The sequence below is a fragment of the Ictidomys tridecemlineatus genome, unplaced genomic scaffold (assembly GCF_052094955.1).
Source record: "Ictidomys tridecemlineatus isolate mIctTri1 unplaced genomic scaffold, mIctTri1.hap1 Scaffold_411, whole genome shotgun sequence".
Lineage (NCBI taxonomy): Eukaryota > Metazoa > Chordata > Mammalia > Rodentia > Sciuridae > Ictidomys > Ictidomys tridecemlineatus.
In genome coordinates, this window is record NW_027522668.1 from 40,777 (window position 1) to 57,473 (window position 16,697).

Sequence of the window (16,697 nt, forward strand, 5' to 3'; positions counted from 1 at the left end):
ATCCTTTTTCCTTTGGTGATCATGTCCAATGCCAGGTTAATATTCTCAGATCCAAGCAAAAAGGAGTTTTTCATGCTGCAATAAAGTTGGCTCTGTAGACTCAAACCAACTTATCTTCAAGGAAGATTTTATATTTCTGCCACAGCACAGTTCATCTTAGGGTAGCTTTCTTCAAAACCTATCATACATATAGATAAGGGCTCTTCACACAACTGAGCTATATTAACTACTTTGAAAAATCTTCTTGTTTGATTGTTTAATACTGTACACAAAATCAGAATTTGTGATTCTTTTCATGGTTCCATAAAAAGATTTGTACAAAAGCTTTGGATTTAAAAGTTATCTAATTTTAAGAATCTATTGATCAAGGTAGACAGAGAGTCTAATCTGATCAAAGAGGGAGAGCAAGTGGCAGTCCACCTTTATTGATTTCTTTGATTATAAGAATGAGAGAAATTCTCATTTAAAAAAATTTCTTTTCAACATAGATCAATTTTTTTAACAAAAAATTAAATCCAAAATAACATTTTAAGTTAAGTGCAACCACAATCTTTATAAATGTATAACAAAACTAAAATATTAACTCTTTGTCTAAGTTAAATTATGTTGCTGTCCTGCATCTAATAGCTTTTGTCTAAAGTGTATCAACATTTTAGTTTGTAGGTAAAGGTGTTAAGGATTCCTAAACATTTATCTTAATTTTAGGGTAGAAGATATCATTTAAATTTATAAGCATGCCTGGATCTATTTATTCATATTCTTACATAAACTATTTGAATTATTTTGACCTGACCCTCTTATAATGAAAATATGTATTTCAGAAATAACACTGATAAAACATATTCTCAGCAAAATATTTTAAAATTATAATGCAAAAGCCTATTTAAATATATAAAATTAACAGCTATCACAAGCTTTTGTGAAAGCACAATCAATGACACCTAAATCCGTGCCAACTAAACTTTTCAACATCTTTCAATTAGGGAATTCAACAAGGAATTCTGTATAAAGTTAACAGCTAATAAAAAACAAATCAGAAATATGTTAATTTGATTTCTGGTTTGGTAGGTGATATCTATAAATTTCAAATGCTGCTAATGATTGTTCTTTAATGGTACTATTTCAGTGGTCCTAATTATTACAAAATATTGTTTGTTCTTCCAAACTTTAATATTAACTGTTCTGGAAAATGTTAAGGCCAATTAATTAATGCAGCTACAAATCAAATTTAATTGCTGCCCCCCACGCCAGCACGTGGGTCCCTGGGAGGGGCGCAGGGACCTCAGCATCTCAGGCTACGGGGCCAAAGTCCTTGGCTGTGGTGCCTAGCCAGCAGGAGGTGCACTGGGGACAGACAAAGCAGCTAAAGAATGGGCGCCACGCCATTAGGGGTCCCCAGCGCACAGACCCGCACCGCCCAGATCCTTGGCCGGCCTAAAGTTTGCAGAGTGAGAACTGGGACATGGACCTCTGGTAGATGTGGATGAATGTCTGCTTCTTCCTTCCTGTCCTGTCTGCCTTTGTCTCTTCTACTCACAGCCCTGAGCTCTCCAGGCAGTGTGACGCTAACCCAGGACATGCTAAGGGCCAGTGCGCCTGGTAGGAGGCCCCTTCCTGGCCCTGGAGGCTGCTGGCTATGGCTGGCTATGCCTTAGCAGGCTCATCTGCTTCTCCTGCTTCTTGATTAGCTGTGGTTCCTCTGCCTTGTGTTGAGCACCAAGGCGTGCTTCTCAAAGGATGCAGGAGGCGATGGGCCTGGATTGCTTCTGCTTTGCGGGTGTCCCACTGCTGTGAGCTTTCCTGTGTGCATCTGGGACATGCAAGAGGTGCTGTCGAGGTGGTAGGGACCCTGTCTTCAAGACCTGCAGCCAGTCTCCCCTATGCGTCCCCACGGCCAGGCACGTGGCAGCAGAGCCCCAGGTGGAGCACTCACAGGAGCAGCCCGAGAGACGAAATGGCTGTGAAAGGGTGATGGTGATGCACGCACACAGGGGCACTCGTACCAGCTCTCCATTGACCTGAGACACTATCATGAGGAATGAGCTGGGGTAGTTATGGTCAGTGGTGGAGGACAACTAGGACGCTAGTCCCAGAGGCGAAGGTGATTGTGTTTCTGATGATATAAGTTTCAAAATAGAGGAGGAAGAAGATGATCCAGTTCCCAGCCACAGTTTGGAAGGGGTAGACTTTCAGAGTGAGCAGGAGGATGTGAGGAGCTGGTGGAGCCTCAAGGAGGATGGCTATGGGGCTCTGTTCCTCCAGGACAGCAGCAGGCAGCACAGCATGGCCATGGAAGCTGTAACCCAGAGCCTCCTCTCCAGCTGCCACGTCAGCTCCAGGAAGAAATCTCCAGCATGGAAGCATTTCTTCATCTCCCTCTGGGACAGACTAAGGCAATATGTAGGCACTGCATGCAGGAGTTCAGCAGGGGCAAGAATGAGAAGGACCTGAGCACCAGCTGCCTCATGAGGCACATGAGACCTGCGCACCCCACCAAGGTAGTGCAGGAGAACGAAGTGTGTCTCTAGGCTCCTCCTTGCTGTCACCCTTGCTCCTGCTTCCACCACAGCCTGCAGAGATCGGGGATGTGGGCTCCATGCTCTCGCCCATCAGACTTGCCCAGATGAAGCAGCTACGATCCCATTCCCTGACTACATGCAGGAAGAGCCCATGTCTGTGGTCTCTTCTGAGGTGTCTGATGTACTGGTCACTGGAGGTACAGCAGAGAGGAGGCCCAGGCAGGGTCTTCCCCCACCTTACTGTGCTCCACTACTATTGAACCGCAGAGGGCGTGGGGGAAAGAAGCCTTTGCCTTCCCAGGAGCACGGGGGCCAGAAGGACGTTGGCCATCTGGAGACACTTCTACCTGTCCCGACTTGGTAGCTCCAAGGCTTTCTGCGTGCACTGCATGAGTTCATCAGGGGTAAGAACGGAAAGACCTGGGCACCAACTGATAATCCAGCACATGTGGAGAACGCAAGGCTCCATCATGCTGCAGGAAAATGGGGGATGGCTTGGGCATCCCCCTCCTGTACCCCACACCCCTGCTGCCTACAGAGGGGGAGCCCGGATCGTCCTCTCCAGGAAAGCTGGTCCAAGAGTGCCCCTCAACCTCCTCATCCCCAGACAGGATAGCTGAAGACCTGCCTAGGGATGCACTCTCAGGGATGTGTCCCTTCTGTCATCCCAAGGAGTTGCGAGCCTGGTGCTGTCTTCCAGCAGAACAAGAAGGTCATGAAGAGGCTGAAGTCAGAGGTCTGGCACCACTTCTCATCAGCACCCATGGACAGTCTGAAGGCCCTGTGCCTGTACTGTGACTGCGTCATCAGTGGGGGGGAAGAAGAGGGATGTGGGCACCACCTGTACAGATGCCATCCCGAGGTGCTCGGGGCCCAGAAGGGCTTCCTGGGTGCCAGTTTGGCGAATTCTCCAGTTGCCACTCTGGTTTCTGCAGAAAGTTCCTTCTCTAAGATGCCTGGCCTGCTAGCAATGGTCAGGAGTAACCACCAAGCGGTGTTTCCCATCAGCAGCAAGAAGACCTCAAGCTGTGGAACCACTTCTCCATTTGCTCTTTGGACTCTACCAAGGTGGTGTGTCTGCATTGCAGCTGGACCATCAGCAGGGGCAAGAAGCCCACCAACCTGGGCTCCAGCTGCCTCCTGAGGCACCTGCAGAGGTTCCAGTATGTACTCAAGGCAGAGGTCCACCCCAAGACCACCCTGTCCAGCTCTCCAGGTGTCCAGCGGCCACTGAGCACAGAGTTGTTGGGCAGGTCCTTCTTCGATGACCCCAATTGTCACCCAATTGCCAAAAAAAAATCACCAGTCTGATAGCAGAAATGATTGCACTTGACCTCCAGCCATACTCCTTCGTGGATAACGGTTGGTTTTATCAGGCTGCTCAAATACTAGAAACCTCAGTAATCTTTGTACTCCCCTTCCTACTTCTCCAGGACAGCTATCCCAGGCATGTATGACAATGTGAAGCAGATGATTCTGACAGCACCTGAAGGAGGCTGACAGCAGCTGAAGGAGGCCGACAGCAGTGTGGTCCACTTCACATCGGATGAGTACCCAGATCCGTGAGTACCTGACCGTCACTGCCCACTGGCTCACCTTTGCATTCTTGGCCTGCCCACACTGAGAGGACCACCAATGATCAGCACTTTTGGACGCATCGCAGATTGACTGTGACTATGGCGGCGGCAGCATCCAGAAGCAGCTAGAGTGCTGGTGAGAAACCTGGGTGTAGGTCCATCGGCCTGCATGCGGGCATCATGGTCACCGACAATGGGAGCATCGAAAGATTCTGACCGAGGCAGAGCACTCGAGCGTGCCCTGCTTCAGCCACATGGTGGACCTGATCATAAGTGAGGCCATCAAGAGCCAGAGGATGGTGCAGAGCCTGCTGAGCACCTCCCAGAAGCTGTGTGAGCGGCTCCAGCACTCCCCAAGCGCCAGGGAGAAGCTGGCCACACTGCAGCGGGAGTAAGCTGCAGCAGCACTGCCTCGTCCAGAATGTGTAGTCCAGGTGGAGCAAGTCCCTGCACATGCTTGAGTGGCTGCTGCAGCAGAAGAGGGCCATTATGGAGATGTCCATTGAGTGCAACTACAGAGAGCTGATCAGCTGCTACTAGTGGGAAGTCATGCAGTCCATGGGTCATGCGTTGAGGCCCTTAGATGCTGCCAGCCTGGAGATGAGTACCTATATGTCCACTCTAAGCCAGGTCATCCCCATGATCCACATCCTCAGCAAGAAGGTCAAGATGCTCTTTGGGGAGAAGATAGGCATTGACACTCTGATGATGTCGCTGAAGGAAGTCATGGCAAGCCACCTATCCGCCACCCTCCATGACCCACTGCTGGAACCTCGCTACAAAGCCTCCCTGTTCACAGAGGAGGAGGTGGAGCAGTACAGGCAGGATCTAATCAGGGAGCTAGAAATATTGAATTCTACCTCAGAGGACACAGCTGCCTCCAATGGCTGTGACTCTGGGCCAGGTCTAGAGACTCTGGTCGCTGGTGGCCAAGATGGAGAGGAGAGATAGGTGGGAGAGGCTGCCCAAAGACATGGTGCTCCCCTGCCGTAGTCCGGCTGGCTGCAGAATAACCCGGGGGTGACGAATAACTTGTGTACGTTGATACAGCAGGAGAGGGAGCCCTTTATTGTAGGACAACAGAGCTATTTATACATTTTGTACAGCTTATCTTAATTAGCATAATAAACTAGATACATCAGTCAACCAATAAGGAATCTCCACACTTAATAGCTCACTTTTGTTACTTCTCAAACCACTCCCTCTGGCATTTTGCCAGGCACCAATCAGACTTGTTTACGAACTCTAACATTCCCCTGGCAAAATACCAGGTGTTATTTTGACTTGTTTACAGACCTTATCACTCCCCTACCTGGAGGAGGAGGTATTGGAGCACAGCTGCGACCTGCTTACCTACTGGAACCTCAAGCGGTCGTCCTGGCCTGGACTGTCCACTTGGGCTGCCAGATTTGGGGGCTGTCCGCCAAGTACCATCCCTTTGGAAAAGCTGTTCAGCACACTCACGGAGAATGGCAGCTTTGGCCAGCCCCAGCTCATGATGAAGCATTTTGAAAATCTTATATTTTTGAAAGTGAATCTTCCCTTGACATACTTTCATTATTGAACTCACGACAGAGTTGCCAGACCAGAGATGCTCTCCGCAGTGCTGGCTGTTGTACCAGGGCTGTGACCCACCCAATAGGGACATGTGAGACATCAGGCCAGCATCTGGGGCCACTTGCCGGGCCACACTGCAAGGTAACCTCACAGACGTCTTACTCCTGTCGAGCCAGGTAGCAGGGGTTGAGGAGTCCACTGGACACAGCCTGTCTCCTCAGTTAGGAAGTGGGGGATCAGGTTTTAATTTATAACTGCGACATCTCTTTTAAGTTAGGGGTTAGAAATTTGTTTTATTAGAATGGAGACAAGATGTAAATAACTCTATCCTGTAGACTGTTTATTCAATTGTATAAAAACCATGAATCAGGTACTGTATTTTTGTTAAATATTGCTTTAATTGCAACAAAACCACTTTTGTGGCTGTGAAATGAAAAGTGGAGCTGAAGCCATCCTGACTGAGCAGTTTTAACTGCAGGTTCTAAAGTGTGTCTAAAATGGAGAGAATATCCTGGAAGCCAACTGTTTACCACAGAGACGAAGTGTTTGAAAACAAAAGTGTACTTGTCACAGAGCTTGCAGTTGTGGTTCACGGTTGCAGGCATGTTCCATTTCAAGTCTTTGCATTCAGGGTTGCACAGTCCATTCATTCACTCAGAGGTCCCAGACTGTCTGTCCTGAGTCCTTGAGATGGGAGTCCCTTGTGTCCCTGCTGAGGATTCAGCTGGTGCAGAGCAGAGCATTGCAACAGGGGGCCCATTGCCTGCATCTGGCGCCTCTGACTTAGTGTTCCTGAGCAGTGGAGCTCTGTGTGCACTGACCCAAGTTCTGGCACCACAGCCCTGGGCTCTGGAGGCAGTAGTGACCAATGGGGGTATCTGGAAGGCTACAGTGGTAAGACTAGCCTGAGGCATTTAGAATTCTTTTTTTTTTTAACAATAGGAAAGATTCAGCCATCACCCTGGTATTTTAGAATCCCAAGAACATCTGAATGAAATTCTCAATTGTCAAGATTTTTTTAACAGTGTGTCTTCAAAGTTTTTTCTTTAACATCTTAAAAAGGTTCATGTTTTCATTTCAGATCATTAACTGTGGGTGAGACAACTTGCCCATCTGCCATGACCTCTTAGGAAGTTGTTGTTCTGTTCAAACACTGTACCTCTGCTTACTCTAAATTTGAGTAGACTGTGCTTTAGTGTATTTATAAATGATGGATTCAGTTTCTGAAATTAAACTTTTTATTTGCAATTTCCAAGAAAAATTAAATTACTTAGAGCTCAATAATGATATCATTTGGGAAGATAATTGGAAAAAAATGAGCATTTACTATGAGCATTTACTATGATATATTTAAAACAGAAAGTTGAGAAAACTATGTAAGTTGGAAAATTTACATGACATGTTGCTTAGCAAATCAGTTTACTACAGGATTCCTATAACAGAATAATGTATTAAACAACGTGTCTGCCCAAAATTAATTTTAACAAGTGTTACATTTTGAAGTATGGTTTTAACTTCATTAACTCTAAGATGTAATATGTAAGGCATTTATCTCAACAAATAGAGCTTTCGTACACTGAATATTTATATAATTTTTTGAACAAAAGACTAAAAAAAATTCAGTGTAAATCCTATCAAATTATTATGATATTATTACCATTATTATTATTATTACATTCCATGGGAAAGAAATACTGGTTTTGGCTGTTTATAACCAGAGTTCATCTCTTGCTGCACAGAATTCTAAGGAACAAATACCTAGCTATATGATATGGCATGTAGCTTTATAAAATGGTACAATAAGACCACCAGATACAAATAAAGTCAAATTTGAAGTGATCAGAACAGAAGAACAATTGTGCATTGGGAAAAATCAGGAATAATGAAAAATACTATAGAAATTATCATTAGGCAAGAAAAGCTATTAGTACATAGTGCCTTGAATCTAGCATATTCAGGATTTACTTTATAGTAATAGAGTTTCATTTAGACTATTAAAATGATTTATACTGGCATAGAACTTTCCTAAGTAATGTGCTAATGTAGGAAATTTGTTTGGAATACTTTTAGCATTTCAGTGGATTTCTGCTTTAGTGAGTTATCTTTCAGACAAGAATGTTTATCTCTTTTTGAGCCGAAACACATGTAGTATCATCTGAAAACCTAAATTATAACTATAAGATGTTTTTGTAAATTCCTATGCTTTCTGAATGCATAACTATTATAAAAATAAGACAGGGTAGGAGCCAAAAACATTTATGAGTTATATAAAAAATGTTATAATTTAGTATTGCCTGGAGACCAAGTTGATTATGTACAGAAAGGTTCTTTACCACATCAACCAGATTTCCATTTATGCTGTTGTAATCTCATTTTCCTAGTGCTAATTACATTTTGAGGTTATAATATAGTTACATAAAGGAATTCATCTTAGCCAATGAAGAAATTTCTTAGTGTAGGCATATTGAAGTGTTTAAATCCTGGTCTACTTTCTGAGTCAACATCCAAGGCCATCACACAGGGTTGATTGCTTCCCTAGTTCAGGACTTGAATTTAAAAATCAATATCAATTCCTACTTAATCAGCTACTGATGAGTGACTAACACTGGGCTAATATTATGAGGGAAATCAAAAGAAATATGTTCCTCATACTTAAAGTGGGAGATATATTTTGTAAGTATAAACATCATTATGAAGACATTGTGCAGGGGATATAGGAAGCCTTAATATTGGACAAAACACTTGCATTTATTTTTGGAGGACAGACAGCATAACTGGAAAGAAAGATGGGATGTGCATTTTAAGAAGGTGTCCTATCTTGGAAAACATAGGAGCATGGACAATTTCAATAAAGAGGATCATTATCAAAATCAATGACTTAGCCACAATTCATTTCCTTTTGTGCAGTTTTAAATCATTATGAATGTGTTTAAATCAATCTGACATGTCCCTTAAAGGGTCTTTATTTGTGGAACCCTTTTGGGGTATAATATGTAGAAACAAAATTTAGAACCACTACTATTAGATGACCAAGAACTTTCTCAAGTGCTCTCTTTTTAAATTTTTTTGGTGCTGAGGATTTAACCCCCAGCGCTTTTTAATATTTTATTTAGAGACAAGTTCTCACTAAGTTGCTTAGGGCCTTGTTAAATTGCTGAGGCTGGCTTTGAACTCACCATCCTCTTGCCTTAGCCTCCAGAGCCCCTGGTGAGTGCCACCATAGCTGTTGTCAAGTGTTCTTTCATACATTTAATATGGTGACAACCCAAGGAAGTAAGTAGCATTGAAGATGAAAAAAGTGAATCTCAGAGATCTAAGAAGTTATGAATCCAGAATTTGAACACCTATTTGACTTCAAAGATGTGCATGTGCGTCTCTGTGCCACATTACTTCTTGAAGCTTCTAAAAAAATTGACAATTTTTCTAGTAAACTGCTGTCAGTATTTTGTTTTGTTCTTTGTGAATTAGTCCTTGGCCTCTAGGAATGGTTTTTATTTACTTTATTCTAGTAGCCTCATGAATAGTCCTTCCATTCTGCCATCCACTCACCCTCTATTCTCAGAGTTACCAGTGTATTGCCACTGTCTTAAAAAACCTGAACATATTTTACACTAAATTTTGATGTGGGAAGAGATGCTCTTTCCTGAGAACACCAGTAACCCAGGGCAGGTGATTTAAAAATACTGTATTTACTTCTTTTGAATGGAGCTAACTTAAGGATATAATACCTATGAGAGAGTTATTTATTGTCATTTTGCTGCTGTGTCTTTATTAGCTGAGGTATGAAAAATTGCCTGTGGACAACATTGTAATATTGTAACCTTCTATAAAATATTCATGTGACTTTGTGTTATGGCTACTGAAGTCCCATCATTTGAGATTCATTCTTTGGGGTAGAAAAGCTGTTTGTCCCTTAATAAAAAGTAAATGCCATGAGAATCTTATGTTTCCTTGCAACAGTGGAGTAGAAGTTGTTCTAGGGCAGGAGCCAGGAAAGGATTAAAATTCAACCAATGTAAGGTGGGTCAGCTGCACAGGAGATAATCTTACAACTGCTTTGGGTAAACCAGGTAGGAGGCTGGAGTGGCCTTCAGTGCAAGGTGCTGACTAAGTAGGCAGAACTTTTGTTTTCTTTTTCCATACTTTTTATTAGTGCATTATAGTTGTACATAATAATGAAATTTGTTGTTACATATCTGCACATGCACACAGTATAGCAATATAGTTGGGCCAATATCATTCCCTAGTATTTCCCCTTTCCCTCCCTCAGGTCCTTTTCCTCTACTGATCTCCCTTTGATTTTCATTAGAGTCTACCACTTTACCTTTTTTCCACTCTAGCTTCCACATATAAGAAAAAACATATGACCCGTGACCTTCTGAGTTTGAGTTATTTCACTTAACATTATGTTCCATCCATTTTCCTGCAAATGATATCATTTCATTTTTCTTTATGGCTGAATAAAACTCCATTGAGGATATACATTCTATGTTTTCTTTACGCACTCACCCATTGATGAACACCTAAGCTGGTTTCATAGTTTGGCTGCTGTGAATTGTGCATGGGTAAGATAGAACTTTTTCTACTGACTTTTCATAGGGCCTCACAGTTTCTGCCTTATAGTCAGGAAGTCCAGAAGGACCTGGGAGGAAAAGAAAGCAGTCAACAATATGGACAGGAGTACATGAAAGTTCCTTTCCTTTCTCTCCTGGTTCTACCTGCTGTCTGCATAATACCCATCTATTTGCCAAGGTTGACACAGCCAGGCCTCTTTCTTCCCGTGGGCCTATACAGGTGTCTTACTATAGAGCCAGGCAGAATAAACAATTCATTTTCATTTTCTCAGGGATCTAGATGACATTTTCTTTCCTTCTTACAGTCTCCACAGGGTTAGATAAGGCAGTAGGCATTGGACTCTTTTGTGGCAGCTAAAGATATGGAGGCAAGTGGCAATAAACAGCCAAAAGCAGAATTTTGGTTCCTTGCTTATTAATATTTTGATAGAGTTTGCTGGTTTTGCTTTTATTTTTTAGGTTTAAGAATGAGAGATTGGAGGATTCTCGGTACCCTGAAACTAAGGGTCACACTCAAAATTCAGGCCACCCCATTTTCCAATCTTAGACTACCTGAAATTAGAAACTCTGCACCCAAGTTTGAACTCTGTCTCTGTGCTCTCCTATCATTAAGTTACTTCATCTTGGAGTCAATTTTCTTACCTGCAAAATGAGGACAATATTGGTGATGGTGGATGTGATGGTAGTGGAAGAGAAGATGGTGGTAGTGTTGATGATGAAGATGAAAGTGGTGGTGGTAATAATGATGGTAGTGATGGTTTGGGATATGTTGGTTGTAGTAGAAATGGTAGTGATGGTTATGAGATGGAGGTGGTATTGGTGATGGTGAAGTGAAGGTGGTGGTGGTGGATTTTGATGATTGTGGTGGGGTGAGTGAGGGAGTAATAGTGAGTGCTAGAGGCAAAGATAATGGTGGTCGTAGTTTTGGACATGATGATGGGGATCATGGTGGTGGTGATTATCGGTGGTGATAGTGGCAGTGATGGTGATGGTGTGGGTACTAAAACTTACTGAGAGCAAGCATTCAAGCTGTTTTGATTTAATCTTCACAAGTAGATATTGTTATTATATTCATTTTACAGAAGAAGAAGTGAGGCTCAGAGACTAACTTCCTCTGGTTCACACAGCTAATAAACATGATCTAGAATTCAGCAGCAGAACTACCTGACCGTAGAGTCTACTCTGTCGCATTAGCTTTCACACACAAGACAAGGCTCTGTTGCTATGACTGATGTGGCTCAGAAAATATAAACCAAGAGTGGTGATTTATCTTTTCTAGAATTCTTGAACATATATCAAGTACATCACACTCTCACTGCCCAGTCTCTATTAGCCTAGAAAAGCCATGATGAACTGAGTTGGAAAAGGAAAATAATGTAGAATGTTATAATCCCTCCTTGTACCTGGCCCATCCAATTAGCATCTATTCTTTCCTCCCTCACAGTATGCATTTCCTCTTATACCTAAATTTTAAAAAGAAACTTCATTATTGTGAGCTTTCTGACATTGCCTGCTCTGGCCCTGGAGCACTTAATTTCCTCATATGGAAATTAAATTTCCACACTTGAAATAGTACTTTCTTGGCCTATCTTTTTTTTAACTCTGTTACAAGGCAGTGTAAATTAATAGCAACAGAGAATTAGTATTGGGGATGGTTGTTATCTTGTGTTATCACTATGAAAAAGTTTTAAAAATGTGTTTTATGACCCTGGAGGTGATTAATAGTAAGAATTATTGATTGCAAGACTTTCCTAGAATAAGTGACCCTTGGGAAGTTTATCTGATACAAACCTTCAATTCTAAGCATTACAGCAAAGGGAATTTTTAGGTAACATTTTTTAAAAAGTCAATTTCAGGTCACTCTTGCTTCTGAATTACATTCATGGACAAGAAAAGCAAGCAGAAAAAAAATCCTACCTAAAATCAGATCACTATGAAATGACATTTTGCATTGCATACACTTTGTAAAAATCAGTGCAAGTTTGTCTGTAAAATATTAAAATATTTGTTTTTGAAGAAACTAGTTTTATTGTATTCAATATTTTTAACTTTCGTAGGCAAATTTTTGGTCTGGTGGAGTAAGCCCATTAGCATTATTTGTAAATATGATTAATTATAACATTTTATAAATTTTTACAGACTACTTGAAGATAAAGATTCCATATCCAAGTTTCAACTCCATCTATATGCCCTCCTAACTTTGTTATAATTTTTTATAACTTTTAATATATTTTATACATTATAACTTTTTAAGTATTTTATATGTTATAATTGTAACTTTTAAAATAAACCCAATATGCTTCTTCAATAAGGAACATTTCTCTTACATACCATGCATGCGCGCACACACACAAATCACACTTCTTATTTACCAAAGAAAAAAATGGGAAAGTTAAATTAAGTGATGTTGATGTCCAGTTTAGTCTTAGGGTGCAATAAAAAAGGACAATTCCCAAAGCTGTAAGAACAACTTTCCTTCTTGCTCACTGAGCATTACCATCTTAACTTGCCAATAATGTTTTAAAATGAGCTGTTCACTTTACTGTATATAAATGTGTGACTGGGATTTGTATATTTGGAGAGAAAGAAAGAAAAAGGGAGAAAGAGAGAAACTGAGGGAGTAGGAAAGTGAGAAAGTGGGGTGGTGGAGGGAGGGATCCTAGGAGGGAGAGGGCATGGCCAGAGAGGAGTGGAGGGAGGAGGGAAGGAGGCAGACAGAGTGGACAGACACAGACAAAGAATTTGTAGCCCTGACTACATTTCAGCTATTACTAAAATGAAGTGGAGACTGGAATTAGTACAGATTTTTGCTCAAGCAAACAGAAAACAGTAGGAGAGTAAAGAAATTGAAATGGGATTCACTGAAACTGCTTCTTTATTGAAATCATGGATGTGCCCAAGTGTGTTTGAGGAGCCTGAAAGTAGCTTGTGGGATTCTGTAGGACTGGAGCCCAGCTCCTGATTCCTGCCTTCTTCTATGTCCTAAGGTCATCCAGGCTATGTCAAGTCCCTTGTGAGTACTAGGGTGGCAGTGAAGACTAAGACAGTCCTTGCCAAAGAGAGGCTCATTTCTACTGGAGAAAACAGGTGAACAAGCATCCACTCACACAATAGGCGGATGCCTATATGCTCTGCTGTTCTCTAAGCCTCCTTTGGCATCTCTTAGTGTTTCCTCCTGGGGCTCTTACCGCTGGTGTTCAGGCTGAGAAGGAATGACTGTGAGCTGTCAGCACCCTGATTGGCCACCTCTGGCACTGCAACAGCATGTCCCTGCTCTTCCCAGGAAGAGAGCCTCAGGACTCCTGACCCTTTCCCTCAACCCTATCTTTATCCCAGATGGCTCAGGACACAGTTTGGCGGCCTTCTGTAATGGAGAACAGAAGAATAGAGTTTGGGAACAATTCGAATCTGATTCATTTTTCATAGCAATAATCAACAGTGAGGAATGAGACATAGGGAAAGTTTTCATTCTCTACTTCATTTCCTAATTCTGTGTGTTACCAGGGGAAGTGTAAGTCACTCACTTCTGAATCCTGTCTCCAAATAATATGATTTTATGGAGCATCAAAAAAAAAAAAAAGAAGCTATTATAGAAAATGTAGCCAGGAATTTGATAAGCCAAGGTCTCAGGCCCAGGTGGCTCAGCATCTCAGAATTTTCCCAACCTGATATTGAAGGAAACCAGAGAGATTACCAAAGAAAGACAGGAGATTAGAGGTGGAGATCTTTAGAGATGTTTTTAGTATGAAAAAAAGGACTTCTATATGGATGAGTTCTGAGATGTTATTAAACTGATACATTTATAGGAAGTGATTTATTTGACCTACACATACATAGTATAATATAATTGAAAACTATTATTACAATGTAACAGTAATATAATAACAAATATAAGTTTAGACATAAATATAATAATAATGTAAAGTACATTAAGTGAAAATATTTATCTGGCAATATCTAGAGCTAAATATCCTATAAAGTTAGTTGTTTGAGTAATTGAACTATATTTTACAGATTTAAATTCCTTTAAGGAATGGACTTCTTTCTTAATAGTCCATAACTCCCAAGGTCATTGTAAACTATAAACTTTTAGATTAGTCTATTTTTGATTATGTAGTTATTAACCCAATGATTAATTCTTATATATGAAGCCCTTGAGACATTTGGAAATGGGCCTGGATCTGTGGCAAGTCCTTTATGCTTATTTTATGTATCTATCTCAATGCTAGCTTGATTGGAATTATATATATTAGATATATATGTATCTATATCAATATATCTATATTTTTTTCCAATCAGTCTATTAGTGGTTCTGATATGTTCATCTTAAATGGGCTGCTTGCCCAATGTTGACATAGACTAAGAGTCAACAGTAGATATTCACAAATGATAGCCCTTGTAGTCAGTGTTCAGCACTTCCCTAGTGGATGCCCTCTATGGCAGATATTGCAGCCACCCAGAGATACCATTTGTATATAACATATGGGTTAAAGACTTTTGGAACCAGACAAGCCTGGGCTTAAATCCCCATTCTATCTCATAAACTCCATAAATTCAAACAACTTATTTAACCTCTCTGTTTCCAATTTCAAAGAATTAAATTCATTAATCTAGTACCTGCCTTACAGTAAGTACTTGTTAGTTGTAATTGTTATTGCCCACAGTTACTTTCTAAAACTAATTAAAACTATTTTTTTTCCTCTCTTTTGACACCAGGAATTGAGTCCCCTGAGGGGTGCTTAACTACTGAACCACATTTAGAGCCTATTTATTGATTTTTTTTTATTGGAGACAGGATCTCACAAAGTTGCTTACACTCACCCTAAATTAACGAGGGCCTTTCTAAGTTGCTGAGGCTGGTTTTGAACTTGTCATCTTCCTGCCTCAGCCTCCCAAACCACTGGGATTACAGACATGTGCCACTGTGCCTCGGGACAGTGTTTTTTTTAGTACATAATTAAATATTTTTGAAATTTGTGAAAAATATGTGGAAATCTCATCTGAGCTGTCTGAAAATAATAATCATTTTTCATAATTAAGACCAACCTGGATATTTACAACATGTTCTCTCATTCCCCATACCCTCCTCCACAAAGAAATCTCTAGATAAACATGATCCTGTCTAAATTTTTTATAGATTTTAGATAGAGATATCAAATATGTATATGCATTAAGTAGAATTATATCTCCATGCAAGAAGTTTCATTGTGTTAAAATCTAGGTTATGTAGCTGCTTCTTGAATACATTTAGGTTGATAACGTCAGTCAGCTTCTTTCCTCAAGTTCAAATGCACATTCTAATTCAACTCAAATATCTAGCAATTGACAAATCTGTGTCAGAAAATAAAATAATAGTGCTTTAAATATTTAAAGATGTTAGCCTCTCTGATCTTCTATTTTGTCAAGTGCATGGCCTTAAACAGGTTTATTTACATTTTTTTTTTACTTTTAATTTTAAATGTTTTTTATAAAAACTAAATTAGATAATATGTGTAAAAAAGTTATATCTATGCCTGATATATGGTAAAAACTAAATTAATTTTGACCATTTTTTAAAATAGTGATATTAGCAGGACATGGTGCCACACATATGTAATCCCAGTGACTCTGGAGGCAGAGGCAGGAGGACCACAAGTTTGAGGCCAGCCTTGGCAACTTAACAAGACCCTGTCTCAAAATAAAAATAATAAATAGAGTTGAGGATGTACCTCAGTGATAGTTTCTAATACCACCTTCTTCAAGAAAATATAGTGATTTTAAAATATCCTAAGTGTTTCTTTCAAAATATTTTTTAAAGATGAGAAGAAAATTTTAAGTAGTTTTACCAACAAGAAATTGTCATCTTTTACATTTTAGTATATTCAGTTTTCATTTTGATCTTCCTTTTTCTGGGTAGGTCTGTATAAAAAGACTTGAACACATAAGTAAAGCTTTTTGAAATAAAATCTTGCTATCTGAATAATATTCCATTGTAAAAACTACAGTATATTTATTTAATAAGCATCCTAATACTTCTTTTTGTTTTGATATTGTTTTTCTATTTATTTATATTCTATTTCTATTAATTGATAAATAATTAATGTCAAAAATTTGGGGGAAAGTAGAAAAATCTTGGTTTACATCTTAGTTTAGTTATTTAAGCTAAACATTTAAATTGAAATGGATAGACCAAAATATATAGACAAAACTTCACAAAGCTATTTTAGGAGAATCTGTATCAATTTACATCCCTAATTTCTGTATGTAATTTTATGATGAGAATGCATACTTTTTAGGAAACCTTACCATTGCTTATATGTGAAAATGCATCCTTTAAAATTTTTTGATAGTATTTATTGTCTACTGTATGCAAAGTATTATGTCAATCATTATTGTAATATAAATCTGTTACTTTTGAAGTGTGTTTGGAGTCCAATGAGAACTATTATTATTCAAAACTCTTAATAAAATGCTCTTTTGAAGAGATGTTC

The 16,697-nt window shown here is 40.2% G+C and overlaps 1 pseudogene; it reads left to right on the forward strand.

The window, feature by feature from the left end:
* The window catches only part of LOC144373486 (sodium/calcium exchanger 1-like), a 61,170-nt pseudogene that overhangs the window by 24,871 nt on the left and 19,602 nt on the right, over positions 1 to 16,697 (forward strand).